Genomic DNA, 14,513 nt, shown 5'->3' with positions numbered 1-14,513 from the left:
ATCATTCCAGCTAAATTGTATTATCTTATGATGACAACAACCAAAACAAGAATAACAAAAAGGGTGCAAAAGAAGCAAGTAGCCAATTGAAGATGAGAGCAGCCGGAGTCTCCATATTGTTTTTGATACTATCTCCAAAAAAACATTTCCCAGAGTAAAACTGCTTCAATGTGCCTGTGGACAGTTTGGAGGATGGACTTGACCCCTGAGGGTCCGGGGCCTCTGAGCAGTTGTCTGCTCTATTTGGTTGTACCCTACGCAAAATCTACAAACGAGTGGATGACACGTTCACCCAACAGATGTGCTCCAGATTGGACAGCCTTATCAACGTTATCGAGCTTCCAGTCCTTGATGCGTTCATGAGATTGTTTAAACCACACTGAACAAGGAACACTCCAAAAGGAAAATCAGTTTTAACATCCACTCACATCTTATTATCAGGGAGTGGTAAGGATCCTGAGAACACAGAGCAGAACCAAGATCCTGCCAGTGAGGTGGAGGATAGAGAAAGGACAGTGCAGCATACTAAGGGGGGAACGGTGCCCTCAGGAGGCCAGGGCTGACACTGGTGACTCAATGAGGACCTCCAGGAAAAGCCCAGTGGGACTCCACCATGTGGCCGGGCTGTCGGAATGTCTACAGATAGAGGCTTCAAGTCACCCTGAAACACAAGAACCCTGAGTGATGTATAAAATCACATGTTACAGCTGTGGGGAAACCCAACATTGGTGAAATGGAGAGGACCCTGGACAAGGGATTTAATGAAAACCGGAAGAGACAACATCATCTGTCTGGGAACTCTAAACCACAACTGGTCACAGCATCAACTGGCAAGGTATCAAAGTCCATGACAATGGACAGCGGAGAAAAGTCTAGGAGGCCATTGACACCCAATGCCAACAGACCATCTTTGAACAGAGACAGGGGTTATGGCCCCCCCTCCCCCCAAAAAGAAATTTGAACTAATCAAAATTCCAAGATGATCTGTGTGTGGATTAAACAAGGAATTTCATCTGTACATTGTTACTAACTCTACTTTCAGTTTTTTTCTTAGAAAGAGACATTCCATCTGTATAGGGGGTGTATACTTCACAAAGTAAAATGTAAGGCCTACATTGCAACATCAGTAAAAGCCAAATTCTAAAAAAAGCTATAGCTATTAAAGCATGCATGTTAAGAAATAAGAAACTACAAGAAAAAGCACTGAGACATCTAATAAATCACTCTCAGAAAAAGCAAATCCAAATGCTGTTAATATTGCCTGCTGTCTTTCACTGGATTTCAGACTGTGATTGCCAGAGTGATAAACGTCATTGCTGGTCTGATTACTTTATTAGGATCTAAGTCATCTCCTCCGCTGCATGATACCTTTAGTTCCGCATGGAGACCTTCCACTCAAATGCTTCCCAACTCTACGTGTTGTTGGAACCACTGAGAAAAAGGGCATTCAAAAGATCTTTTAAATAAAGACCTCTGGGACACACATGCTCCCTTATGATTCACACTTAGATGTTGCCTCCACGTGGAGTGGAGGCGTTAACTAGTCGGCTATTTTCAACTGTAGTCCTGGTTGCATGTCCCTGTAGCATGTCTTTATGGTGGGAAGAAACCCACGCAAACATGGGGAGAACTGGCAAATTACACACAGAAAAGGCAACACCGATTTTTATAATGAACAACTTTACACACTGAACCTTTAAATACATTGTATTATACTTTAAATAGCATTCTTTTGTGCTTATTTTTGTATTTGTTGTCATAACTTCACCCTTCTTTTGTTCCTTTAAAAGATACATTAATCAAATTTAGTTGAGATCTGTATTTTAAAGGGAATGCAGCCTATGAGACTTTTTTACAGCTCAATTGTTGGTCCCTTATTCCAGGATGTTGCCCTTCTTTGACTGTTTGTCAATTTGCTAATTTTATTAATTTGAATTCATAACTTTATCAATATTGATAAAACATCTTTGGTTATTTGCCAATAATTGAATCTGTACCCTTACCAACTCCCGACAGTGTCTAAGAAACTAATCTCTCATCAGGCACCATCAAATATAGTGCTGTACATGCAACAAGGCAGTGCATTCAGCTCTATTCACAGAGCCAAAGAAGACCAAACTGAGGCGGAATGAGTTTGAATATATGCATAAACTAAAATACCAGCTCAAAGTCTGAAAATATGATTGGGCTACGTCTGTGTAGCAGCTCTTTTTGCTGTGTAGCCTTCATCAGTATCATTCAGTGGAGAAAAATATGTGCAATATCACCACCAGAGAAATTGTGGCTCATAAATCCACCTACATCTAGTTTGAAGAAGAGTTTATCCAGCTTTTGCAGCTTAAATAGGTCTGTGCACAAGAAATCTGTTGCATTCATCACAGAAAGCTGAATCAAGCTGATGAGAGCCACATGAAGATAAAAAGCCTTGTTATATTTGTGGGAAAATCATGTGAACAAAAATATCTGTAATTATTTTTTTCCAGATATTGACATTAATCAAGAAACATTCAAGACAACTTCAATGAGACACCATCATGCAAAGAACCATGATATAAAATGTCATAGAAAATGTGACGCTGCCTTATCCAACAAGTCCTCACATCCATTTGACCATATCAGTTGGTGTTTCCTACCCTCCACATCTATTTAGTTTCTTATTCCTAAACATACCAGTTTCAGTTAACAGTTTTTAAACGTGTGGTTGGTAAGGTTAAGTAAAAGATCATGGTTTGGGTTAAAATAAGTGTGTGTGCCACGTAACTTTAGCTTTGTTTTTAAGCGAGGAAGTAAGTACTTGACGTTGTTAAGTACATGAGGTAGCATAATGGTGATGCACGTGACATAACTACGTGAAATTTAACATGTAATTTAACATTTTATGTACTTGCGTACATAAGTTAAAATGAGACAACAGTCACTTCTGGTTTCACACAATACTTTTTATACTACGTTACATGACTTCCTTTATTGCTCCGGTCATGATTACTATAGCCGCTTAAGGTTGTGGCCAAAATCAATGTAAACACGTGTCCTAATTAGCTGCTTGTGCAAATGAGCTATGGGGATGTTTTTTCACAAGTCATCATATGTCATATGTCTACAGCTTTGTTGAGCCATAGCCTTTAAAACATACATTACACTACATTGCCAAAGGTATGTGGACTCCACTGTCTCCATACGTTTTTGTGAATTTGGTTTGGGTTAGTCTATATCCACATTGTTCCACTTCCGGGATTTCTCTCGTGCCACCGGAAATTAAATGTCTTTTATTTATGCAGGATGTTTGTTCCCCTCTGCTTCTTTTGTGTTGGAATTTTCAAACTGTGGTGGATTTATGAGGACCACGGTTACCTGCTCTTCAAATTGCTGCAGGGTAAATGAGACAGCTAGCTAGACTATCTGTCCAATCTGAGTTTTGTGCCCAACCAAAACAACCTTTAAACCTTCACATGTTCCACCCAAACAAGTTCCTTCCTGAGGCTATTTCCATCCCGGGAACGCTATTTGGACTAGCTGGACACCTCACCCGCAGCGTTGTGGAGCAAGGTCTTACCAAGCAAAACTGGGTTTGGAGCTGCATGGAAATCTTGATACTTTACAGTGGTTATTATGGCAATTGAATACTTCCATCAGTCTCAGTTAGTTGTGAAAGAGTTAGACTGGCCTGTGTGGATCCTTGGCCTTAACCCCATCAAAAACTGGGATGAAATGACCTACCGCGAGCCACACCTTATTGTCCAACATCAGGGTCTGACCTCACCAGGGCCTCCCCAGAAAAATGGACACTGTCATGGCAACAGAATAATGCTCATGAGTTGTGAACGAGCTGTCCACCTTTTTTGAAATATGTTTAAACCCCTCTAAAATGCATTAAAATAGTTTTAATACCTGTTAAAAAAAGCTTTAAAATCCATTACAACCTGTCATGCTGGATGCTTAAAGCACCCCTATCATGTGCCTGACAAAACTATGCACTGAGCTCTGGTCTGCTCACAGACAGCGGAATCCATACTAGTGGTTGTTTACTATGTGATGATCTTACCATTGTACGACTAATCACAGCATTGAGTTTCTTCGGAATATTGACACACTTCCACTTGGCTGAAAATATGAAGAGCTGACATATTTCTGCAAACATTTTATTAAATAAGACCGGTAGCGTTCTATTGCTTGCCATCTGTGCTACATAACTAACATCAACATTTCACAGCTGGTGTTTAGGAGTGACAACTATGCTTTAAGTGTGGTTGGGTGAAAGCATCAGAAAATCAAAACAAGAAAACGCTAAATTTATATTTCATCTATAACAACAGAGTAGAAACATTTCAGGAAACCTTCATATTAAGCTGTAAATCTGGATGTAAGGTACTGTATACATACTGGATATACGGATATCTTTATACATACACTGCACTCAGCTTCTATACTGTAGTGTTTCCTGTATATCTGTATTTGGTACACTTTCTCTTTATGAGTAGTACTCAAAAAACAGGATTCCTGTTTTTGATTTGTAAAAGAAATAAATATATTTTTTAATTTATATAAAAGTAGTGTAAATTGCATTTGATTAAAATGTTAACCAGTGCAACCATGTCCACGCTCTGGAAGTTGGACTCAAACCCAGACTTTAAAAGCTAAAGAAATGACCTGGAAGAGGTCAAATAGAAAAAATAAGGCACACTTTATTTTCAAATTTGTTTCATTTCATCTGTGATGCTATTAATCTACAGCGCTCAATTATAATCTTGTATCCCCACAAGTGTAAATATATATACACTGTATATGTATTGTTTATTTGATTTGAAGGGGGGAGTTTACCTCTGTAGGAATTTGGGGAGAAAGTGTAAACAGTATGATTTTTATGTTAGCCTTGGAAAGATGAGGGAGACAAAAAATATGTAATAAGTGAAAATCTGGAATTTTCTCCAAGAGATGACTCCAGGTCGGAGACGATTGTGATGCTCATGAATTTTTCAGCATAACAAAAATCAGTAACTCTTTGTTCTCATTCTATTTAGGTTGCACTCAATTAAAACGATTATTTGCTCTCGACAGAGCAGCTCTGCCTCGTCTGCTTGTTGTTGTATTCTTGTTTTTCTGTTTTGGAACAGATCAAAAGTGTAGTTTTATTCCAGTGCACATGAAAAAGAAAATGCTAACATTTTGGGACAACACTTTACATGCTGATGCTGACTTAGGCTCGGCGTTATGAGCTCTGCAGCCGTTTCACTAAACTAATTGGTCACTCTGGTTAAGATAAAATATAAATTACAGGCTTTAGCATTAATAGCTGTTCCTGTGAATGACAAAGCTGCAATATGTCTTTAATAGACATCAGTACAAAGTAGTTTCATATCCTAAGCTCTAACCCCAAACCCTTAACCTCTGAGCGTATTATACCTGACCCGTGCAAATTACATCGTATCTCTTTGAAGCCATCACAGCTTGATGAAGTCCACATATACAATATCCACAAAGAAAATGGATCCAATAATGACTACAGAAAGAAATACTTTATTCCTGTTGAGTTCAAACACAGTGGCATGGTAACAGCTTAGAGCTACCCGCTAAAGCACTAATGTGTTCAAATACCCATGGGCCCTCATTGCAGCAAGATTGAACATACCAGCAGTGACTCTTAGCCCTGCACTTAAATAACAAAAAGGCCTATGGTCCCACTTTGTGAGATGTAGCATCTTAATGGTGCTGTTATGATTAGAGGTATGGGAGGAGAATATGTCATTTAAGCCCCTGTTGCTAGATTTATCATTGCATGAAAGATCGCACGAAGCCAAGAGCAGTGCATAGTATGATGTAAAGGTTTACTTAAAAACAACAACACATAAGTCATTCAGTTTCATTTGAGGGTTCTTAACTATTCTACTAAGTATATCACTCATCAATACACTGTTTCATATGGAATGCGATGCTTCTTGGCATGTGACCACCACACATGTAAGCTAAATGACAGTGACACATCATAGAGCGTACTTGCATCATATATGTGTGTTAATGACCACATTCTTATACGTGTGCATGAGTGTGCTCTTGAGACATGTGCTCAATAAGATTAGTGAAAGGTAAAAGTCCCAGAGGGTGAGTTTTTAAGGCCTGGGTTGACTTTCCATCAGACTGGCTTTGATAGCTACAGTGAATGATAAACTTTACAGCTTACATTTTAATGTTGTTTTTTTTTTGCAATTATCCAGTATCACAAGCGTAAAACAAATTAAAAAAGCCCATTCACTATTTTACAAATCACTATTTAGCTTTTTTTATCTGAATCCGGAATGTGTACAATCCAGTTTCCCTAAGACATTGTTTACAGGCATTGCTTGTACTCCCCTCGTAACCTTTAATTGGGTGATTTGCTGGTCTAGATATCTCGACGTCTGCGTTTTAACAGTCTAACGGTGGTTGCTTTTTTATGACCTCTTTGTTTACATGAGCGTTGTATAGCCATAAAACCCCAACTGTATTTAAATATGTTTCAACGGTGAGCAGGTCCTAACTATATTTTGAAAGAAAGTCATTGAAATGCTCTGGAATCCTATGTAATCCTCTAATGTCTAAAAATAAACCAAATTTACCACAAAGACCTGTTTATATGGCCTGTTAATGTTGAACAAAAAGCTCACTTGGCAGAGAAACGTTACAATATCATCAACGATACATGTCAATCATAGAATAGGTTACATGGGGTTGGACTTGGTAACCACTGGTATGTTGTTGGACTTGTTGGACTTGCAACGACTGGACTTGTTTATAATGGCATTGACACATTCATGACAGTGTAGTGTCACTCTTTTGTAGATTCAAGTAAAGTGTAACCAAATTGTTTTGCCATTTAATAAACAGATTTGATTGCAAAACAATCAAAGCAAAGCTGCTGTGGCAGCACAGGCCATGTTACTCAGAAATGGCAACAATACAGTCAGGTTGAGTTATTTGATTTCCAACCCCACAATTTTCTAATAACAGCTTGTGTTTGCCAACACTACAATACTGCAGGATCTGAATCCATGCTGGTGATAACACATGTGTGCATGCATGCATACAAACAAACTCAGACAAACACACAGGCAATAATGGAGTTTCTACATATGTCAGTTTTTTAGGTTATTTTCATACTATCGTTATTTATGCCCAAGGGCAGAGGTTTTCACACTCCATTATTTCCAACAGGCTGTTCAATTTCTGCAGGGTGTGCAACTGCGGCGATCAGGTGGCCACATTGTAGTGCATTTATGTGTGATTGTAGGAACACGATGCCTCATTAGACCTTTAGTGCCCTGGCTCGCCGCAGTCCCATCCAAACACAATAGCCTCTCTTATTATATCCATCTCTCGCCCACCTGACCACTCCGTAGAGGGCGTTGGCAGCCATAGTCAAGCTGTTCGAGATCATTGGGGACCGGGACCTTTTGTACATTGTAACATCTGCACACTGGCTGCTTGTGAGAAGGTCTGGCGCTGTGATCTCCCCCAAAACAGCTATACATTTGTTTCTGTCTCTGTGCTCTCGTTCTCCCTCTTATTTCTCCCTTTTATTTATTTCTTACTCTCTTTTCTTACACAAGATTGGCTATATATAACCACTGCCTTACCGTCCTTGAAATTACTTAACATTTTCTCCCATTATTATGTTTCCCCCCTGACCATCCAATGTGTATCCCCCCCGGTTTTACAAGCTCTTATTTTTTTACCTCTTTGCTTTTCTACCCCAATCCCTTCTTGGTCTTCCTTTCTGGCAATGTAAGACTCTTATACCTCCTTCTATGCAGGCATGTATCTCATCTTTTCTTAAGTATTCCCTCCCTCCCTCCCTCTCTCTCTAACACACACACACACTCATCTGTCTCCTCTATCACCCTGCCAGCGAAGCTAAAGCTGTCTGGCTCCCCACCTGCACGGTCCTTGGAAGATTGCTGACTTTCAGTACAGTACATTCTGCCATGGAATTCAGCATGGGGAAATACTTATATACAAGAGTGGGGAAGGGCAGTAACAGTGTCACCCGTTTTACATATGACTACCTTAAGTCTAAGGTCAATACACCAGGGCTACCATCATCCTGTGTCATCTGGCTGTCTATTGAATAGCTTATGAATATCATCTAATCCCTTACTCCAGCAACAGCTCAACTGCTTTCAATTCTTATTGTGAATGTTTTTTTAGACAAGTTGTGATTGAAATAATTAAAAAAAATCACTTAGAATTTTGCTAGGAGTTGTATGGTTATAAGATTGATGTTAACATCTGAAATGGAACATCTGCTCATGACTGGAAAGCAGACATAACTGAATCAAGGCCAAACACAGTTTTGATTAATGTGTCTTTAATTGGTGTCAGCACCAGAGAAGGTAAATCACAGCAAAGAGTGCACACTCCATCACGTTTAGCTGAAGTTGGAGAGGCTGCAGTCAGATTTGTTTTCACACACCCCTGCCGACATAACCTGTAACCTGGCAGGATGACACATTACCAATTTATGCCAAGCAACTTGTGAATCCTAAGATGCTTGTTTGCAATGTTTGTAGTTCTGGTCATGGGCGGTAAGAGTGAATCATAGCTAGCCAAAAAGACCAACTATAGACAACAGATCATCATCTACAATTCAGGCAACTCTTCCCTATGCACCGTATTGCAAGACTCAAGATCGGAAATGAAGGTGTAGCTGTGTTATGGATTGACGTTGCAATGTGTTCTTTTGCATTGCAAAAAAAGTCTAATTGGTTCAAAGCTTTTTGTCAGACAATGTTACGTTTTCTCGAATGACAAAGGTGATGCATGACAATGTCAGCCTGAACCCAGCTTTGTAAAAATCTATCTGTGGACGGTGCACTGCAGCGCTGAGCAGAGCCCTGATCCTGGAGCTGTCAGGGGAAACAGATCTGTTCTAATCACTGATGTCACCCATGTGTTTGTGTATAGCTTACCTTTCTTCTACTGATTGATTGGGCTTAAGTAAATAATCTGAAATATCTCTATGAATATTATACAGTCTCCTCTGCCCTTGGATACCGTTTCCTGCTGCTTACACTAACACTTGTTGTTATTAATAGGAGAACATTGAACGTATTGCTGTATTACACATTTGTCCCACGCCTACACACTGTAAAGTGACACATATCTAAGACTCAAGCTATGTGAAAACAATCACATAATAAGTGAGAATGCTATCTGATACTGAAGTCAACCCCGGGCTGACACAAACGCTATCAAATACATTTGCACTTCAGCTTCCACATGATCAAGCATGTCATACTGTAGAGTAGCAAGGCTTTCCTGTTGAATCCATGTCTTTACACTGTTGATTCTGCATATGTACACTCTTGGCTGCGTGGTGTACCGCTTTCAGCACACCCCATGACTAATGAGTCACTGTGTCCGGGGGCCATCTCAGCTCATGTCAACGACACTGAGTGTGTGTGCTCACGCTCCCAGCGGTCCATCACACACCCATCACACTGCACAGTCCAAACATCACAGTGTTGTGGAGGAACTCATCTGCAAGAGATGTCCAAGCCAATTACCAGCTTGGAGGGGGTTGTTAGGAAAACACACCACTCCCACATGCAAGGACCCAAATTAATAAAATCAACCACGGATAGTGTGAAGAGAAAGGTCTATCCATCTCACTTTCTTCTGGCTGGTAATGGCACCCACTGTCTGGTAGTAATAGCCTCTCTCTGCCACGCACAGAGAAGTCACGTATTAATGAATGCTCCATTTCCATGCACAAGCAGCTTCTAAGGGTCTATCAAACCAAATTGCTTTATCTGGAATGAACGTGACCCCACCAACGACTGGGTTTTGTAAATAAACCATTATACATCTAAGGAATAATTACATCGTTAATGTCAGGGTGTTGCAGTGTGGTTACTGGCCCTGTCTAGACAGCTACCTGAGCCTAAGTGATGAACTTAGCATACTATAGATTGCACACAGGCTGGGAGATGGAGAGGTTGCTGTGCTAAAAGCTAGTTGAACAATCTACCCCTGGATGTTAAAGGACAGGTGCCAGAGATTGACATGACGTGTATTTGTTTGTTTTTGCTCTTATTGTAGAAAATGCTGCTGCTGTAATAAGGAAATTTCCCCACTGTGGGATGAATAAAGTATAATCTAATCTAATCTATTTAAATGGATAATGTTTAATGTTTTATTATTAAAAAAACATTTCAAATAACCCCAATCTGTTAATTTGGCTTTTGTTATGATGAAGTCAATGTGAGTAGGTTGTATCAATAACAATAATATTACATTAAAGGGGTGTGATGAACAATATTAAAGGTAATTTTTAAAAATGAATGCTTCAGGATGGAATGTTGTCCTTATTTTTAACAACATCAAAATTTTGTTTGTCAACGACAAATCCTACCCAGTTACTACTTTGCCTGTTTGAATCTCAATGCTTTTATTGTGAAGTACTGTAACCTTTGTTTGGAAATGTGCTACATGAATACATATGTAAATACCGGTAAGTACTTACAAATGCAAACGGTTTACCCTTATTTTATCAATAATCTGTAATGAATGTGGCATACACCATTATAACACAGGTGTAAGGGCACAATGTATTATTGCTTTACTTTTAGCGCATTGTTCTGTTGTACTCAGTGTTTCCTCTATGTAGATTTTGTAGTAGAGGCTCACCATGGCCAAATGTCTGCCTCCACGGAAATAGGGCAGACGCACAATGTAGTCGCGGTTGCCTTTTAAAAGAGCCTGCTGACACAATGCACCCCCCCACATTGCAATTTAACAATAAGTAGAACTATTTAGAGGTTATCGGGTCCATCCAGTTTAACTCCACATACTGTTGTTTTGATGTGGTTTATTGTCAAATGTTTGCTTTCTTCTGTGTCAAATATTGAACGAACAGCTCCACCAAAAACGTCCCCGCGGTGGGTCGGCTCTAATTGGACAACGTTCAACTTGTCAGTTCTGTCAGCTCATCGTCCCGATATAAAACATCTGGAAATGGTTCAACATTAAAGTGAGTCAGTGTAATGTAAAATAAATTGGAAATAGTCTATAGATGTTTGCCTTTTGGTATTTCTATGAAGAATTTCTTGTAAAATTCATTTTGTGGACCTGTTGTAGATGTTAAGTGCCCTATCGTTCCTCAAAAAATAGAGTTCAATCACAACTGAAAATATGCCTCATTGTGTGTGAATGGAGGTGAATGAATAGATTTGTTTGAGTTGCAGTGTTGTCCAAACAAACCTGCCCCCCACTGCAAAAGAATCTGTGTTTTCCACTGATGTCTGCTTGCATGCATGGTAGGTCATTCTGTTGTGGGGGGGTCTGTGTTTTTATGGATGAGAAAAAGAGCGGCCACGCAGTGAGAGATTTTATCATGATGGCTTTCACATATTGCCATGCAGGAAGCCATAGCAACACAGATCTACATCATTATGCAAAGAGTTGGAAACTGTGTGTGTGATGGGACCTCACCTTTGACCTACACAATTTATTTTTTATTTTAGTCACGCAAAATAATTCTTAAAAATTGCCTCGCAGACAGGATAGGGATTATTCATGATATTAGTTCAATTCCCTTTTTATCTGACTTTTGAACACCAATGTACATTTTGTAGACAAGTCGGCAACACATTTGACTTGGAGATTAAACCCATAACATATACAGTAGTTTAAAACCATCTCTTATTCTGTGTTCTTTATCCCGCTGAAGAAAATGAGGAGAAAATAGGTAATGGAAAGAGAAAGAAGATTATTATGATGATGATGATGGTGGTAAAGGAATAGAAGGACAAGAAGGCTTAGGGGATGAAAGCGAATAATGGGCCTGTCCAACATCCAATGCAGTCACTGCTTTTCATTAGTATCGTATGAAATGCAAGAACCAGCAACTAGGAAGGGCACATTATAGTTCTGCTTTCTTTCAATTGACACTTTTTCTCACCTAGAATAAGGATACTTTGCATCCACAAACGGTGGATGTAAAAAGTGTAAACCATGGTCTCTGGGATTTGCTCATTTTATTAAATATTATAGATTTATGTATAGCTGTTTGGGGAAAAATCCAAGGGTGGGATTTCTTACAACATCAAATACAGCAAGCTAATTTACTTTAAGTAAATGTGTTGCAAGAAAATCGTATCCATTTCTTTATCCAGTGTTTTACATAAGACGATCATCTGAGGTACGCCCTATTTCATACAAATAGGAGCTAACAGTGTTACTGCACATCCGGACGCTCTCCCAGATCCTATTACAAGCCTTTGGCTTCTCAACAGAAAACCCTTGCTGGATTAACCTGCGTGAAACCTGACTAAGTGAGGAGGAAGGAGGCCCTTGGCAAGGGTCTGGTGTTTACATGTGTTAGCAGGCGCTATGAATGAATGAATTACTGACTCAACGCATTATCAGGTAAGTGTCAAAGTAAGGGAACACAGCAGGCGGAGAGATGCCTGACTGCATGTCGATGGTGTGGTAATCAGCATGCTATCGCACAGTCTGTGTGTTTAGAGGTATCACCACTAATTAGGTCTTTCCAACTTCAATTGTTGGTATATTCTGACTGGCACTGCTGTGAATTGTAAATAGCCTAATCACACTGCTAACGTTGTGAGAGTCTGTTGATTTTAAGGGGGACGAAGAAGGATGTTTTTTGGCACGGATGGATATTAGTTGGTGTTTACACATGCAGTGTTGAAAGGGAGCCTATTCTTTCCCCTGAAGTGTTGTCCTGAATTAATAATTGCCTCTAGTTGAGGATGGTTTCTTACTTTGTTGGCCATGTAATTGGATCGTTGTATGATATAAAATTGTTATCCATAATGCAGACTACTGTTTCTTTATCCTTTTGTTGTGTTATTCAAGTCCCATCCTTGGGCTCTTCTTTGTTCGTAGAGGTAAAATTAGCCATTTGCCTTTTATAGTCAGTGTGCTGATATTGCTGCATCTTTTTCCCTTGCCAGGTATAATTTTGCAGCTTTGGTGATTTCAGTATGTAAATGCACATACAATGAAAAAAATATACACAAAGATGACTTCCAATTTAGATGTTTTAGGGCTGTACGATTATGGCCAAAATGATCATCACAATTATTTTGATCAATATTGAGATCACTAATTTTATTGTCACATAGGCTATTTATAACTGCTTTCACATCCATATTATGCTTCATTCTTCTTATGTTGAAGTTATATGTTGTATAGACATACAGCTGCTACACATGTAAATGAAAATTAGCTATCTGAAATAAATAGTGTAGGATACATATATACATATATTTTTTAAATGTATCTCTGAGAAAGCTCCTTCACTTGTTTTCAACAACAATTAATCAATAGAGCGAGGGATAGAGGGGGAGTGCGATGGACGTACTCACAGAGAGACGGCTGACTCATTATGAAAGGGTCCAGCACGGGTCAAATGGCGAGTCACATCGTGTGTGTGAAATGTCTGAATCGTCACTGCGCTGCATTTTCATGAACTATGTTATTCTGGCCATGGGTCACATCTCTGGTCCAGGTCCAGCAGGCTCCGTCTCACACGCTGTTACTCTACCAACTGAAGTTAGTTGCATTCAATAACTTCTTCTGTGTTCTTCGCCGTGGCCGCTGCAATAGCAGCGTTACCGGCAGAAACACTGGTACAAAGACAGGTTTATCTCTCATGCTCTCAATGCAGGCACGGCTTTACAGAAGAAATGGGTTGTGCAACGCAAAATTAAACCATATCGATATAAGCAACATTCCTTTGTTTGTGAAGAGGCAGCGGATGCGAGGACTTTAGGCCACCGGTGCAACCAAGGAAAAATATGACTCGTGCCCTAGAGCCCTGTGAGCTAACAGACACAACCTGCACTGGTCACTGCTGTGGTCTGAAAAACACAGACGGGACAAAATGTTGCGTTTACTAGTAAACTGGTAAACTTTGTGACCGACGTGTAACCAACTGCTTTCTGTTGTGGAATTTTCCTCAGGTTACTCTGTTATCATTTGTGGTTTTGTGCTCACGATAAAAGACTGTGTCAGCTATAGCCTTCAGAATAAACACGCAACACCATTAAGACTATTCATTCATCATCACTCATTCAATTCCATTGACTCAGCACTGAAATTAACATGATACTCTGGCACATAAACATCTGTGTGCATAATGCAGACGGTGCTCTGTGAACCCTTTGATGAGCAAAAGCAAAACAACACATCTCTATAAAAGACGGCACAAAAGAAAAATGGCTTACAAGCAGCTGAGAACAGAGATTATGGGTCAGAATGCAGAATCCTAGCAGGCAATTAAAAACACGAGTATGCAAAGCATGCTGCCTGATGTTGTCAGTGGGAAATGAAGTGAGTGGAAGAGCACGCACACGCTGCTTTTGTGTTATAAACAAAGTGATAATACCCTGGTTGTGCTTCACCTGCATTTAATGTCTGTGCAGGCAGCCAGATATGCTAATCTGACACGTATGTGAAGAGTATGAACAATTGCTCAGTCAAGCCCTTCTCCCTTGGGGAGAGTGTGCTGTGGA

The sequence above is a fragment of the Etheostoma cragini genome, chromosome 22 (assembly GCF_013103735.1).
Source record: "Etheostoma cragini isolate CJK2018 chromosome 22, CSU_Ecrag_1.0, whole genome shotgun sequence".
NCBI lineage: Eukaryota > Metazoa > Chordata > Actinopteri > Perciformes > Percidae > Etheostoma > Etheostoma cragini.
The sequence above is the reverse complement of the archived record's forward strand: the minus strand, read 5'-3'. Positions refer to the sequence as shown.